General features: G+C 33.0%; 1 long non-coding RNA gene across 1 annotated transcript in view; it reads right to left on the bottom strand.

Moving 5' to 3' along the window:
• The window catches only part of LOC142226320 (uncharacterized), a 173,341-nt gene that overhangs the window by 33,332 nt on the left and 125,609 nt on the right, over positions 1–14,400 (bottom strand). The gene's annotated exons all lie outside the window — the stretch shown is intronic.

The raw sequence follows: 14,400 nt of genomic DNA, 5'->3' as shown, positions 1-14,400 counted from the left end.
TCAATTGTAAACATTTTGGTGATATTTTTTTACTTGACACCAAAATTGTTATCTTTCTCATGAGTATTTTCGTAAAAAAAGTCTTAGCCTATATTTAAAGTTTACACGCACAGAAAAAACATGTTTGAACATGGTTGCCGCATCCATTTAATGCTTATCTAGAGTAGGTAATTGTCGCGAAAACCATGTATTTGTCTTTGTAAAAATAATTTTCGAGCGGAGAAAAATATATGTTGGCAATAAGCATTTAAATGGTTCTCAAATGGCGCAAACATGTTCTATTATTTAAATGATAGAATTTGAGACCATTACATGGTCGGGGAAATCATGTACATGACCATTCAATTTTTTGTTACTCTTTTGCAGAGAAAAAAGTATTTTTATAGGTTACGTATAGATATGTCTAGAACCATTACATGGCCATAAAGACCATGTACATTGTTTTTTGCAGCGAAAAGAATTTTATAAAAACATTGAGCAGGTACACACGATTTTCATTTTGCGCGTTAGTCATGTGTTGATTGTTTCTTGGAATGGGCGGAGAATACGGAATTACTGTGTTTTATTTTAATTTATTTATTCAGAAATGACACGTGGTTTTATGTGAACACAAAAAAGGAAAGTGTAATTGAAAGAAATTTACCTGTTTTTTGTTCTGCATTTTGAAATATGGTACCATATATTTTTATTTGCAGTTACATGATATCTGCCTTGGTTCATTTGCACGACGCAAATATGGAATGATTACTTATTATTGAATTATTATTAACCTAACCTATCCTAGAGTGTATAAATATATGTGATGTTTGTTTGCACAACATTATAAATACAAATAAACAATGAAGTAGTTTATAAATAGATAAAAATAAATAAATTTTATTTTCTTTTTTTTCTTTTCTGAAGTGGCGTTCTTTTTTCGACGACGAAAACAGTTTTTTCATAAAGATCAAAACATTTTAGGTTGTGACCATGTTATTTTAACTGGAAGAAACACTCTGACTAATACCATAATATTTTAGTTCGTGACCATTGTCTTTTAATGGAAACTAAATTCTTTTTATCAATATAATAACATTTTAGATGAGGACAATTTTATTTTTTTTGGAACCATGTTCACTGAGCCAACATGGTTGCAGGTGAAAATGTTACATGGTTGCCGCAAAAATAGCTCCTATCATATTATTTTGCTCTTCGAATATGATTGTGACAATCATGTTTCTTCTCTGCGTGTATGTATCTTTAACCATAAAATTTCATATTTTATGTAATTTAAATATTATTTTTTTTTAAATCAAAAAGGCATACGACTTTAATGGAGGACGAAATTTCAAAGATTCGTGTCCTACATTTGCTAATGAGAAAAATTTCGAAGGCAAATATGATGAATTTTAAATAAACAAATTCCCTTAAAGGACCTATTTTTTTTTAAATAAAGAAATTTGTTGTAAATGAAAGTTAATAATATTTTGTTCAAAAAACGCGAATCCATAATATTTGCATCCCTCCTATAAAGTCTCATGTTTTTGAATTAAAGCAATTTTTTCTTAAAGTAAAGAAAACCATTTTTGATTTGAAGAAATAATCTTGAAATTAACTGAGATATTGAATCTCTCGATTAAAGATAAAACAGCTTCAAATATAAGCGAAGACTTATTTTGCGAATTTTTACATTATTAGTTTAAAGTATTTTTTTTTTGTAATTAGCATTTAACAGGTTGGCTGATAAGTCCCAGGTCTGACACATAGATGGCGTCGCTAGTGTTAAATGCATATTATTTTTATATAGTACCAACCTTCAAATGATTTGTGTCAAAATTTGACGTCTGTAAGTCAATTAGTTTGTGAGATAGAGCGTCTTTTGTGAAGCAACTTTCGTTATTGTGAAAAAAATGGAAAAAAATGAATTTCGTGTTTTAATAAAATACTGTTTTCTGAAGGGAAAAAATACGGTGGAAGCAAAAACTTGGCTTGATAATGAGTTTCCGGACTCTGCCCCCAGGGAAATCAACAATAATTGATTGGTAAGCAAAATTCAAGCGTGGTGAAATGAGCACGGAGGACGGTGAACGCAGTGGACGCCCGAAAGAGGTGGTTACCGACGAAAACATCAAAAAAATCCACAAAGTGAGTTTGAATGACCGTAAAATGAAGTTGATCGAGATAGCAGAGGCCTTAAAGATATCAAAGGAACGTGTTGGTCATATCATTCATCAATATTTGGATATGCGGAAGCTCTGTGCAAAATGGGTGCCGCGCGAGCTTACATTTGACCAAAAACAACAACTTGTTGATGATTCTGAGCGGTGTTTGCAGCTGTTAACTCGTAGTACACCCGAGTTTTTCCGTCGATATGTGACAATGGATGAAACATGGCTCCATCACTACACTCCTGAGTCCAAACGACAGTCGGCTGAGTGGACAGCGACCGGTGAACCGTCTCCGAAGCGTGGAAAGGCTCAAAAGTCCGCTGGCAAAGTAATGGCCTCCGTTTTTCGGGATGCGCCTGGAATAGTATTTATCGATTATCTTGAGAAGGGGAAAACCATCAACAGTGACTATTATATGGCGTTATTGGAGCGTTTGATGGTCGAAATCGCGGCAAACGGCCCCATATGAAGAAGAAAAAAGTGTTGTTCCACCAAGACAACGCACCGTGCCGCAAGTCATTGAGAACGATGGCAAAAATTCATGAATTGCTTCCCCACCCACCGTATACTCCAGATCTGGCCCCTAGCGACTTTTTCTTGTTCTCAGACCTCAAGAGGATGCTCGCAGGGGCGATCGCCGAAACTGAGGCCTATTTTGAGGCAAAACCGAAGGAGTACTACCAAAATGGTATCAAAAAAATTGGAAGGTCGTTATAATCGTTGTATCGCTCTTGAAGGGAACTATGTTGAATAATAAAAACGAATTTTGACAAAAAAAAAATGTGTTTTTCTTTGTTAAACCGGGGACTTATCAGCTGTTATTTCTAATTTTTACATAACATTTGGAATTTTTAAACTGATATTTATTTGTATATAAATACACTCAAAAAACAGAAATCAGAAAGGAAAATTTTGGTTAATTTTAGAAAATTCAAGAAAATTAATTAAACATAAATAGTTTCGTAGTTTCAGAAAAAATTTCAATTTAAATTGTGTGGGAGACACGAATCTAATCTTGTCCCTTTTCTTAATACATAATAATTCCATGAACTAAAATAGAATTTAATTGGCTGAAGTGTCATATAGGGTTCACTCTTTTTTGAGTGTAGCTTTGCTAATTGTTATGATATCTCATTCGGTAAATGAGATGTGCACGGACGAAAAAGACAGTTTTTCATATGTTTGGGTGTAAAAATTATATGTTTGGAACTCAAATTTCTTAACACAATATTTTTAAGTGCAAGCATATAATGTTCATAAACTAGCATAACATGTTTGGGACATATATGAGTATATGTTAGAACATATTATGTTTGGGACATAAAATGTTTGTAAATATAATATGCTTAGATGCAAACATATATTAATTTAGAAATAGCCTATAAACATATATGTGTTTAGAAAGAGAGACCTAGAGAGTATGCTGCAACTAAAAGAATGGAAGTAACCAATTGGCCCCTATAAAGTATATACACACAAAGAAAATTTCATTAATTTTTTTTTCTACCAGTGTATACCTAAGGTGAAACATAATACAAACAATATTTTCTTTGGACCAATCCTGAAACTATATATGCTTGAAGCAAAATTTGTTTGGGGTATATGTTACAGAAACGATTTTTTGAGGGTGGTTATCCTAATTTTAACCCTTAAATGCGTACTCTATCTTTTAAGATAAAAAAAAATTAAAAAAAATTCTTACGTCTTAAATTTTTAACCGAATTGAGTTTATTGTATTTAAAACATTATAACGATATATCTAAAAATATGATTTTCGGGAAAATTCGTAGTTCTTTTGAGTAATTTGCAGTAAAAATTGAAAATCAATTTTTGACCACAAATCAAAAAAAAAAAAAAACAACAAATTTGAAGTTAAATAATATTTACCAGATTTGAAAGTATTGTTGGTAAAACAAAATTGTGTAGTGTAAAAATATCTCTATTCTCTATTATTTAGTTAAATCAAATTGTTTATTTGTAAATAAAAACTTAGTTTAATGTGCACTGTATTTTTGAAGATACAAACCTATTTTTTTGTATACCCTCCACCATAGGATGGGGGTATATTAACTTTGTCATTCCGTTTGTAACACATCGAAATATCCGGAGATCAAATCTGGGGAACGGTTTATATGGGGCTATATATAATTATGGACCGATATGGACCAATTCTTGCGTGTTTGTTAGAGACCACATTCTAACACCATGTTCCAAATTTCAACCGGATCGGATGAATTTTGCTCCTCCAAGAGGCTCCGGAGGAAAATCTGGGAATCGATTTATATGGGGGCTATATATAATTATGGACCGATATGGACGAATTTTTGCACGGTCATTAGAGAACATATACCAACACCATGTATCAAATTTCAGCCGGATCGGATGAAATTTTCGTTTCTTAGAGGCTCCGCAAGCCAAATCGGGGGATCGGTTTATATGGGGATATATGTAATTATGGACCGATATGGACCAATTTTTGCATGGTTGTTAGAGACCATATACTAACACCATGTACCAAATTTCAGCCGGATCGGATGAAATTTGCTTCTCTTAGAGCAATCGCAAGCCAAATTTGGGGGTCCGTTTATATGGGGGCTAAAAGTGGACCGATATGGCCCATTTGCAATACCATCCGACCTACATCAATAACAACTATTTGTGTGATTTCAACAGACGGACGGACGGACGGACATGCTCAGATCGACTCAGAATTTCACCACGTCCATATTGGTTCATAATCATGGTTGCCACTCGAGCCAAAAATAATCTACAAAAATTTTATTTTTATGGAAAACATTGTCAAAATGTTATTTCTATAGAAAATCTTGTCAAAATTTTATTTCTATAGAAAATTTTGTAAAAATTTTATTTCTATAGAAAATTTTGTAAAAATTTTATTTCTATAGAAAATTTTTTCCAAATTTTATTTCTATAGAAAATTGTTTTCCAAATTTTGCTTCTATAGAAAATGTTGTCAAAATTTTATTTCTATAGAAACTTTAAACTTAATTATATACGTATTTAATCGGCCTTTTTTAGTTTAAATAATATATACTACGTATGGACTACCTTGTAATTTAGCAGACGGTGTTAGGAAGTTTTAAGATACCTTGCCATCGGCAAGTGTTACCGCAACCCAAGTAATTCGATTGTGGATGACAGTCTTCAGTAGAAGTTTCTACGCAATCCATGGTGGAGGGTACATAAGCTTCGGCCTGGCCGAACTTACGGCCGTATATATTTTTGTTTTAAACACATACATTTTGTTTTGAAAAAATGCGGTATGCAGATGTCCTTCCTTTACCATTTTGCATATTATATATTTTTATTTTTTTTCGGGGGAATCGGTGATCTTGTGCAGTTAAGGGTTAATTTTATTGAGTCTAGTTTCGAAGGCAAAATCTTTTTTCGGAAGGTTCAAGTGTGGTTTACTTTTGGGTGTACTGAACTGCCTGAATTTATTCTGATAATTGGTTGATAGTTTTGCCGCAAGCAGAGGATGCTGATGAGGAATGTGGTAATTCCGAAACGTGCGTCCATCCAACCATCTTGCAGTCTATAGGGCTGTGTCCAAATAAATTTGACAAACATTTTTTTCCTGTGTTGGTTAAGCTACACTTGTAGTTTAGTCGATGCATGGTTTTAAGATGAAATCAAAAACAACAACAATGGCAGATAGATCTCTAAAAATTTTTCTTTACTTTAAAGAAGTCTCATCTTTGGCTCGGAATCAATGCCAACATTCTTAAATCTTTGAATTCAACTAAAAATTGTTTGATTATACAAAAAGAAATGTGACCATTATAATGGAAATAACCGATATCGCTTTCTCCATGGATAAAAATAATACCGATTGATTAAATTGTTCGAGAGCTATCGTATAAACTAACCAACCAAACAAGCGGAGTATCATTGTCCATTCGAATAAGGAAAAGATAAATCGGATTTTATCCAAAACATACTTGAAACCCTCTGACTTTGCTATATCATACTTACTCTACCTTCAATGAAGGAACTATGTGAAGTGTTTCCATTAAATTCGTTCGCTTAACTTCCTATATAACCAGACCTACATCAATATTGGACGTTTTTGAAAAGAATTCTGCGATTTCCATTACTATTTGCCAAAGAAATGCGAATATTTCGAAGCTAAACAAATAAAAGACCAACTTTGAGATTTTATGGAGAGAACAAAAAAAAAAAAGCAAAATAAATGAATGGAATTTAGCCCTCTCCAAAGGTCCCCACACTTCTACTTCGTATCCACAATGAATTTGCAAAAAAAAAAAAAAACAAAGAAAAAAACGTACGCCTATGGATGACGAGGCATTTGTGTAGTCACTCTGACTACAATCGGTGGTGAAATGTTGGGATATTTTGTGCTACAGCACAAAAATGCTGCATGGCTGTATGTGTGTGTGTGTGTGGCTGATATTATTGTTTTTGTTGTTGTTCCCGTTTGGGTTATGGTCTGACTATTTAATATTAATTTGTTGTTTGTTGGGTTAGGTTAGGGTTGCATGGTCCTCGATGCCATACCAAACACATGTACACACATACACACTCGCAAATGCATGTCAAATTCAATAACCACCAATTCAAAGCTGACTAAAATGACTAGGTCCGGCTATCTTTTTGGCATATTATGCAAAAGTTCAAAATCCTCTAGGAAAAACAAACACGAACACACATACACATGTGCAAACACATATATCGAAAACATTTAGTTCATATTCTTTGTATGCATATTACTGGTGTTGTTTTCTACACCCTCACAAAAAATCGCTTCTGTAACATATACTCCCAAACATATTTTGCTTCTAGCATATACATTTTTGGGTATTGCCCAAACATTTATATGTTTGATCTCTACCAATATATAATATGTTTGAAAGCATATTGGTCTAAACAATATATGTTTGGGTACTCTAAGTTCCAAACATTTTGTATTTTTGCATCCAAATTCAATAATGTTGTCTTCCAAAAAACAATATGTTATTATGTGACCATATAATATGTTTGGAAGCATTTTGCACCCAAAAATATTATATGCTTAAAAAAAATTCTCCCAAACAATATTGTGCTCAAAATTTTATTTATTTATTTATATATTTACAATCATAATGAATTATGAAAATAAACAGGTAATATAGGTGCTAACAACATAGGTTTTTTATTTTAATTTTACCTTTTGCCGGACGGGAATTCGAACAGCGGACCACACAGTTTGTAAAGATCAAAGAATTAGCTGATCAATTGCTCAAGGAAAAATAAAATGTTAATTTTGTAATAACAAGCAACAACCACCAACTTAATTCAATATCGCTCCCTGTTAAATAGCGCTCCAAGCTACTAAACACATATATGTTTATAGGCTATTTCTAAATTAATATATGTTTGCATTCAAGCATATTATATTTACAAACATTTTATGTCCCAAACATAATATGTTCTAACATATACTCATATATGTCCCAAACATGTTATGCTAGTTTATGAACATTATATGCTTGCACTCAAAAATATTGTGTTTAAAAATTTGTGTTCCAAACATATAATGTTTATAGCCAAACATATGAAAAACAGTCTTTTTCAACCGTGTAGAGTTGCCACATTGGTATTTATTAATTTTATACTCTTCTGATACAGTTATATAGAGAACTATATGACTTTTTTGACACAAATCAATACCAAACCCTAAAATAATTAAAATAAAGTATTTGAATTCCAATAAAACAGGTAAATGCAGCCGAAAGTTCGGCCAGGCCGAATCTTATGTATCCTCCACCATGGATTGCGTATAAAGTTTTACTACAGACTGCCGAATTAACAGGTTGGCTGATAAGTCACCGGTATAACAAAGAAAAACACATTTTTTTTGTCAAAATTCGTTTTTATTATTCAACATAGTTCCCTTCAAGAGCGATACAACGACTATAACCACCTTCCAATTTGTTGATACCATTTTGGTAGCACTCCTTCGGTTTTGCCTCAATCACCTCTTCATTGCAGCCAATTTTTTCCCTGCGAGCATCCTTTTGAGGTCTGAGAACAAGAAAAAGTCGCTGGGGGCCAGATCTGGAGAATACGGTGGGTGGGGAAGCAATTCGAAGCCCAATTCATGAATTTTTGCCATCGTTCTCAATGACTTGTGGCACGGTGCGTTGTCTTGGTGGAACAACACTTTTTTCTTCTTCATATGGGGCCGTTTTGCCGCGATTTCGACCTTCAAACGCTCCAATAACGCCATAAAATAGTCACTGTTGATGGTTTTTGCCTTCTCAAGATAATCGATAAAAATTATTCCATGCGCATCCCAAAAAACAGAGGCCATTACTTTGCCAGCGGACTTTTGAGTCTTTCCACGCTTCGGAGACGGTTCACCGGTCGCTGTCCACTCAGCCGACTGTCGATTGGACTCAGGAGTGTAGTGATGGAGCCATGTTTCATCCATTGTCAAATATCGACGTAAAAACTCGGGTGTATTACGAGTTAACAGCTGCAAACACCGCTCAGAATCATCAACACGTTGTTGTTTTTGGTCAAATGGGAGCTCGCGGTCATTCAAAATCATTTTGTGGATTTTTTTGATGTTTTCGTCGGTAACCACCTCTTTTGGGCGTCCACTACGTTCACCGTCCTCCGTGCTCATTTCACCACGCTTGAATTTTGCATACCAATCAATTATTGTTGATTTCCCTGGGGGCAGAGTCCGGAAACTCATTATCAAGCCAAGTTTTTGCTTCCACCGTATTTTTTCCCTTCAGAAAACAGTATTTTATCAAAACACGAAATTCCTTTTTTTCCATTTTTTTTCACAATAAATAAAGTTGCTTCACAAAAGGCGCTCTATCTCACAAACTAATTGACTTACAGGCGTCAAATTTTGGACATGAATTAAAAAATTTTGTGATATTTTGACAAATAAATAATTTTTAAAATTGTTTATGAGTTTTAACGCATTCTTACGCTTGTGTGGAACGTTTGACATAAAATATTTTCAAAAATTCGCAATTTTTCTACACTGAAAAAACAGTGAACCCACCAGGAAGAAAACTTTTGGTTAATTTTAGAAAATTTTGAAAATTTGGAGAAATTTTTAACCAAACAGTATTACAAAATCTGGCATCAAGCCGATAAAGGGTGATACGGTCAAAATTTGGTCAATATAAACTTGACGTATTTCTTTCAATTTTGCATTTAAAAAACCTGAACACCCCTCATTTTGAAGGTGTGTGTGCAGAATGTTGCTCCTATTTTGATTTTGGAATTCACTCTTCAGTTGTCAAAATGCCGTCCAAGCAAGAAAAGCAGCGTATCATTAGTGTTTGGGGAACGTTTGTCGACAGTCCGGAAGTCTGGATCGAGGGGAAATCGAAAACCGGAAGCCGCTGAGACGACAAAGAGAGTTGCCGGTAGTTTCGTCTACAACCGTGCATCGAGCCAAAAAACGAGCCGGACTATCGACTTACGAGAAGGTAGTGACTCCAAATCGCGATGATAAACAAAATACGACGGCCAAAGCGCGATCCCGGAGGCTGTACACGACGATGCTGACGAAGTTTGACTGCGTGGTAATGGACGACGAAGCCTACGTCAAAGCCGAATACAAGCAGCTTCCGGGACAGGAGTTTTATACGGCAAAAGGAAGGGGAAAGGTAGCAGATATTTTCAAGCACATAAAACTGTCAAAGTTCGCAAAGAAATATCTGGTTTGGCAAGCCATCTGTACCTGTGGCTTGAAAAGCAGCATTTTCATAGCTTCCGGGACTGTCAACCACGAAATTTAAGTGAAAGAGTGTTTGAATAAACGTCTTCTGCCTTTCCTGAAGAAACACGGTTGTTCCGTACTGTTTTGGCCGGATTTGGCATCTTGCCATTACGACAAATTCAAGAAAATTTATTAGATATAATTACTTTTTTCACTTATTAAAGAAAATTTTGTAGTTTGAAGGAAAAAATTGGTGTTCAAAATTGCAAGAATGTCTTTAGTGACATACGAAGTTCATGGTGGACTCATTTATAGGAAAATTTACAAATTTAAAGAAATAATGAACTATTTTGTGAGAACTATGGATTTAGTTAATTCGTGTATAATTTTTTCCTGGTTTTTAGTTCATTTAACTATCGTACGCTAAAATTATTAGAGTACAGGAAACTTTCTCCAAACATAATAATTCCATGAACTAAAATAAAGTTAAATTTGCTTTAGTGAAATAGAGAGTTCACCTTTTTTTGAGTGTAGAACGGATTTGGCATTTCTTCTGTAAAATTTACATAATTTTTACCATTTTATTAATTCTTAATCCATTTTTAAGCTATTTGAAACAACAAATTTAAAATTTTCCATTAAAAATATAAAAAAGTGAGTTATAAAATAGTGACTCAAATGAACTTCCTGTGGAGTTAGATTAACGAACATCTTTGGGATGACATTTTTGGAAGTGCTTTTAAAGTTGTGCCTTTAGAAGAACTTCCAATTTTTTTGCTGGGTTGGGTTATGGTAACACTTGCCGATGGCAAGGTGTCTTAAGACTTCTTAACATTGTCTTCTAAATATTAACACAGAAAAAAAGTAAAAACTGTTTTATAGCAAAAATAAACTTGTTGGGCGAAAATTGAACTAAATTATACTCCACATTTTGAGATTTCCACAAAGCGTTGTTACAACCAGGAAAATTTTATGTTTGTACTTTTAACTATAACTTACAAAATTACACCCTCTCATAGAGGAAAAAAATGAACTAAAAGTAAAGAAAGAAATCAATGGCGTCAAATCATGACCATTTAAATCATTCTTACTATTGTTGGGAATCGTACGAAAATTGTCTTTTCTTTAGTTCATATTGAACTTATGTGTACGGCCATTGAACTTTACACCCATATTTAGTTCATAAAATGTTTGAGAGATACAAAAAAATGTGGAAAATTTCGCAATAAATTATCAAATTTAACTACAAGCAAATAATTTGTTTGCAATAAAAATAAGATAACTTTAGCGTTAGTTTAACTACGGATTTTTTTTGTGAAGTTAGTCCATATGTTAGACAAAAAATGCAGATTAAATCCATATACGTACCAATTCAATTCTTGATTGGTTTATATAAAAAGATTCTATAAATCGTTAATAAATAAATATGTACACTCAAAAAAAAAAATGAACTCTCTCGTTTAGTTAAAATTTTCTAATAATATTCAAAATTTTCTAAAATTAACCAAAAGTCTTCTTCCTGGTGGGTTCATTGGTTTTTCAGTGAAAAGATATAATTTCTTAATAATAAATTCTCGTTTAAAGAAACAAATTTCTGGTCCAGGGGGACGCTAATGCCAACTTAACTTTATTTTAGTTCTTGAAAATTAGTTTTAATTTTTGCTTACTTTAATGACGTGAACTAAAAACAAAGAAAAAAATTGTTTACACTGGTAGAAAAAGTTTCGTTATATTAACGTAATATTAAATGTGTCATTAAAAGTGAGCCAATGAAACAAATTCGTAAATACAACGAAAATTTTCGTTATTATAACGAATTGTATGTTAATTAACGTAACGTTTCGTACTATTAACGAATATTTTCATTGTTTTAATGAAAATGTTTTTAATGAAATTTTCTTTGTATGCACAAATATAGGACAGAATTTTACTAAAAAATAAAATAGTTCATGTTTTCATAAAATGAAGAGAAGTTAGCTTAAATTGAGTTCATAAGCCTCTCAAAAGAGTAAATTTTACTAAAATTGTACCTGTCTTGAACTGCGTATATCGCTAAGATATTTTAATAACTTTTAAATCCAATTTTCTCCTTCAACAAAAGAAATTTTTAATACATTTTCTTCAATTTGATTTCATGTTAGCCTGATACCGAAACAGGCAATTAACGTTCAAATGCATTATATCTAAGTTTACAATTATCAATCGAGCTTTATGGACAGATTTAAATTAAAAAAATTCTAAAATAAACCTACATTTTCTTTCATGGTGGGTCAATATTCATTATAGGGGCCCAGTAAAAAATGCGTCGCCAAAAAAGTAGTGAAAATTTTCTTTTTGGATCCGGAAGTAGTGCAAAATTGGCGCAGAAGCGATGAATTTAATACGGGCTTGTCATAGGACGGATGTCCACCATTTCAACAGCCGTCGCACTGAATTTGCATCACTTCTTACTCTGTGATTCAAATTCAGCGTTTTGGATGTGAATTCAAAAAATGTTGTCATATTTTGACAAATAAATAACTTTTAAAATTTTTTTAATAATTTTTAAGGCATTCTAACGCTTGTCCGAAACGTTTGAATTAAAATATTTTGAAAAATTCGCAATATTTCTTGAATGGATTTAGAATTGTTTTCGACAAAATTTCAATAATTTGTACCATTTTATTAAAGCTTAGGTTAGGTTAGCTTAGGTGGCAGCCCGATGTATCAGGCTCACTTAGACTATTCAGTCCATTGTGATACCACATTGGTGAACTTCTCTCTTATCACTGAGTGCTGCCCGATTCCATGTTAAGCTCAATGAGAAGGGACCTCCTTTTTATAGCCGAGTCCGAACGACGTTCTACATTGCAGTGAAACCACTTAGAGCAGCATTGAAACCCTCAGAAATGTCACCAGCATTACTGAGGTGGGATAATCCACCGCTGAAAAACTTTTTGGTGTTCGGTCGAAGCAGGAATCGAACCCCCGGCCTTGTGTATGCAAGGCGGGCATGCTAACCATTGCACCACGGTGGCTCCCTTTATATTTATTAAAGCTTACTCTGTTTTTAACATTTTTGAAACAAAAAAATTAAATTTACCCCTTAAAAATAATAAAAAAGCGACTTAAAAATAATTGAATTAAATGAACTTCCTGTGTAGTTGCAATAAAGAACATCTTTGGGAGTACATCTTTTGGAAGTGCTTTTATAGTTGTGCCATTGGAAGAACTTCCAAATTTTTTTACTGGGGGGTTTAGACTTTATATCTCTCTTCCCAAATACTATAATTATATTAGTTTGATATACCACATAATTCTTTCATCATGTGGCAGCAATCTCTACTACGGGAATGTGTGACAATTTATGGCAGTATTCGAGATTTAACACTTTTATAACCTGTACGTTACACATTTTATTCCACACAGATTTTAATCATATCAGTTGTTAACTTGTCATTGAAATAAATCATATTAATCTCCTTTCAATATACAATTTAGACAGCTACACTGCCCACTGCCAAGATGTGTAGTGCTTCCATATGACCTGGTTAATTACACGCATAGCACCCCAAGCTGGTCTTTGAAAAATGAATATTCCTGTTGGTGATCGCTACATTAATCTTGATGGCTCATTCCTTGTACAAGTATGAATATTGAAGTTGCATGTTTGAATTGTTTGAAAACCTGATGTCTTTGGGATACAATAAAATTGCATATTATCCGTTTTTTGGCCATGAAGAGAGAGGGAGAGGGAGCAGAGAGGAGCTAAGGTATTCATTTCATTGATTGTTTTTAATTCCGCATTACTTGTGGGCTTTGAAGAGCTTTCCTCGAGTTCGCAAAATTTGTGTTGGTACACAGAAAAAAAAGTGTCTCGTAAATTTAAGAAGATTTTTACAATAATTTATTACAAGAATTTTCCAGAATTTTAGTTCATTTTTCGTATCTTCAACGAAAATTAACTACTCGAAAGGAAATTTTACAAATTCTAAGTAGCAATCGTTTAGTTCATGGCCTACAAAATACGATGGAAATTTCCTTAAAAAATTTCTTAACTGGTAGTTAAAAATTCGTTTGTCATGCTATAAAACTACTTGTGAAATGTAAAGTATTTTCTAAATAATAAGTGCAATTTGCTATAAGATTTTTTTGTATGAGAAAATATTTTTTTACGAAAAATGAACTTAAAAGTGGATAGCAATTTCTTACTGACAATTCCTATAGTTAATAATTGTTGGTAAAAAATTACTCAATGAAATATTTTTAGTTCACATGTAATTAAATTTATACACATTTTCGTCAAAAATGGTAGATAACATTTCATGAAAATTTTGCAAATTTTAAGTTAAACGTTTCATCGTTCATAAACTGGTGTGCCTTTACGAATATTATTCTTAGAGTAAATTGTCAGCAGATGCGATGAACTAATGTATAGTACAGAGATCTTTATCGGAATAGTGGAATGTGATTAATGTAAAGATGATGTTACTTGAGTTTTGTTGTGTATACATGAGCGTGGGGTTGTTTTTATTTTTGTTCATTTAGTGGCTTGTGTGTGTG

The sequence above is a fragment of the Haematobia irritans genome, chromosome 2 (assembly GCF_050003625.1).
Source record: "Haematobia irritans isolate KBUSLIRL chromosome 2, ASM5000362v1, whole genome shotgun sequence".
In the NCBI taxonomy this organism is placed as follows: Eukaryota; Metazoa; Arthropoda; class Insecta; order Diptera; family Muscidae; genus Haematobia; species Haematobia irritans.
This window is presented reverse-complemented; position numbering and strand designations above follow the sequence as displayed.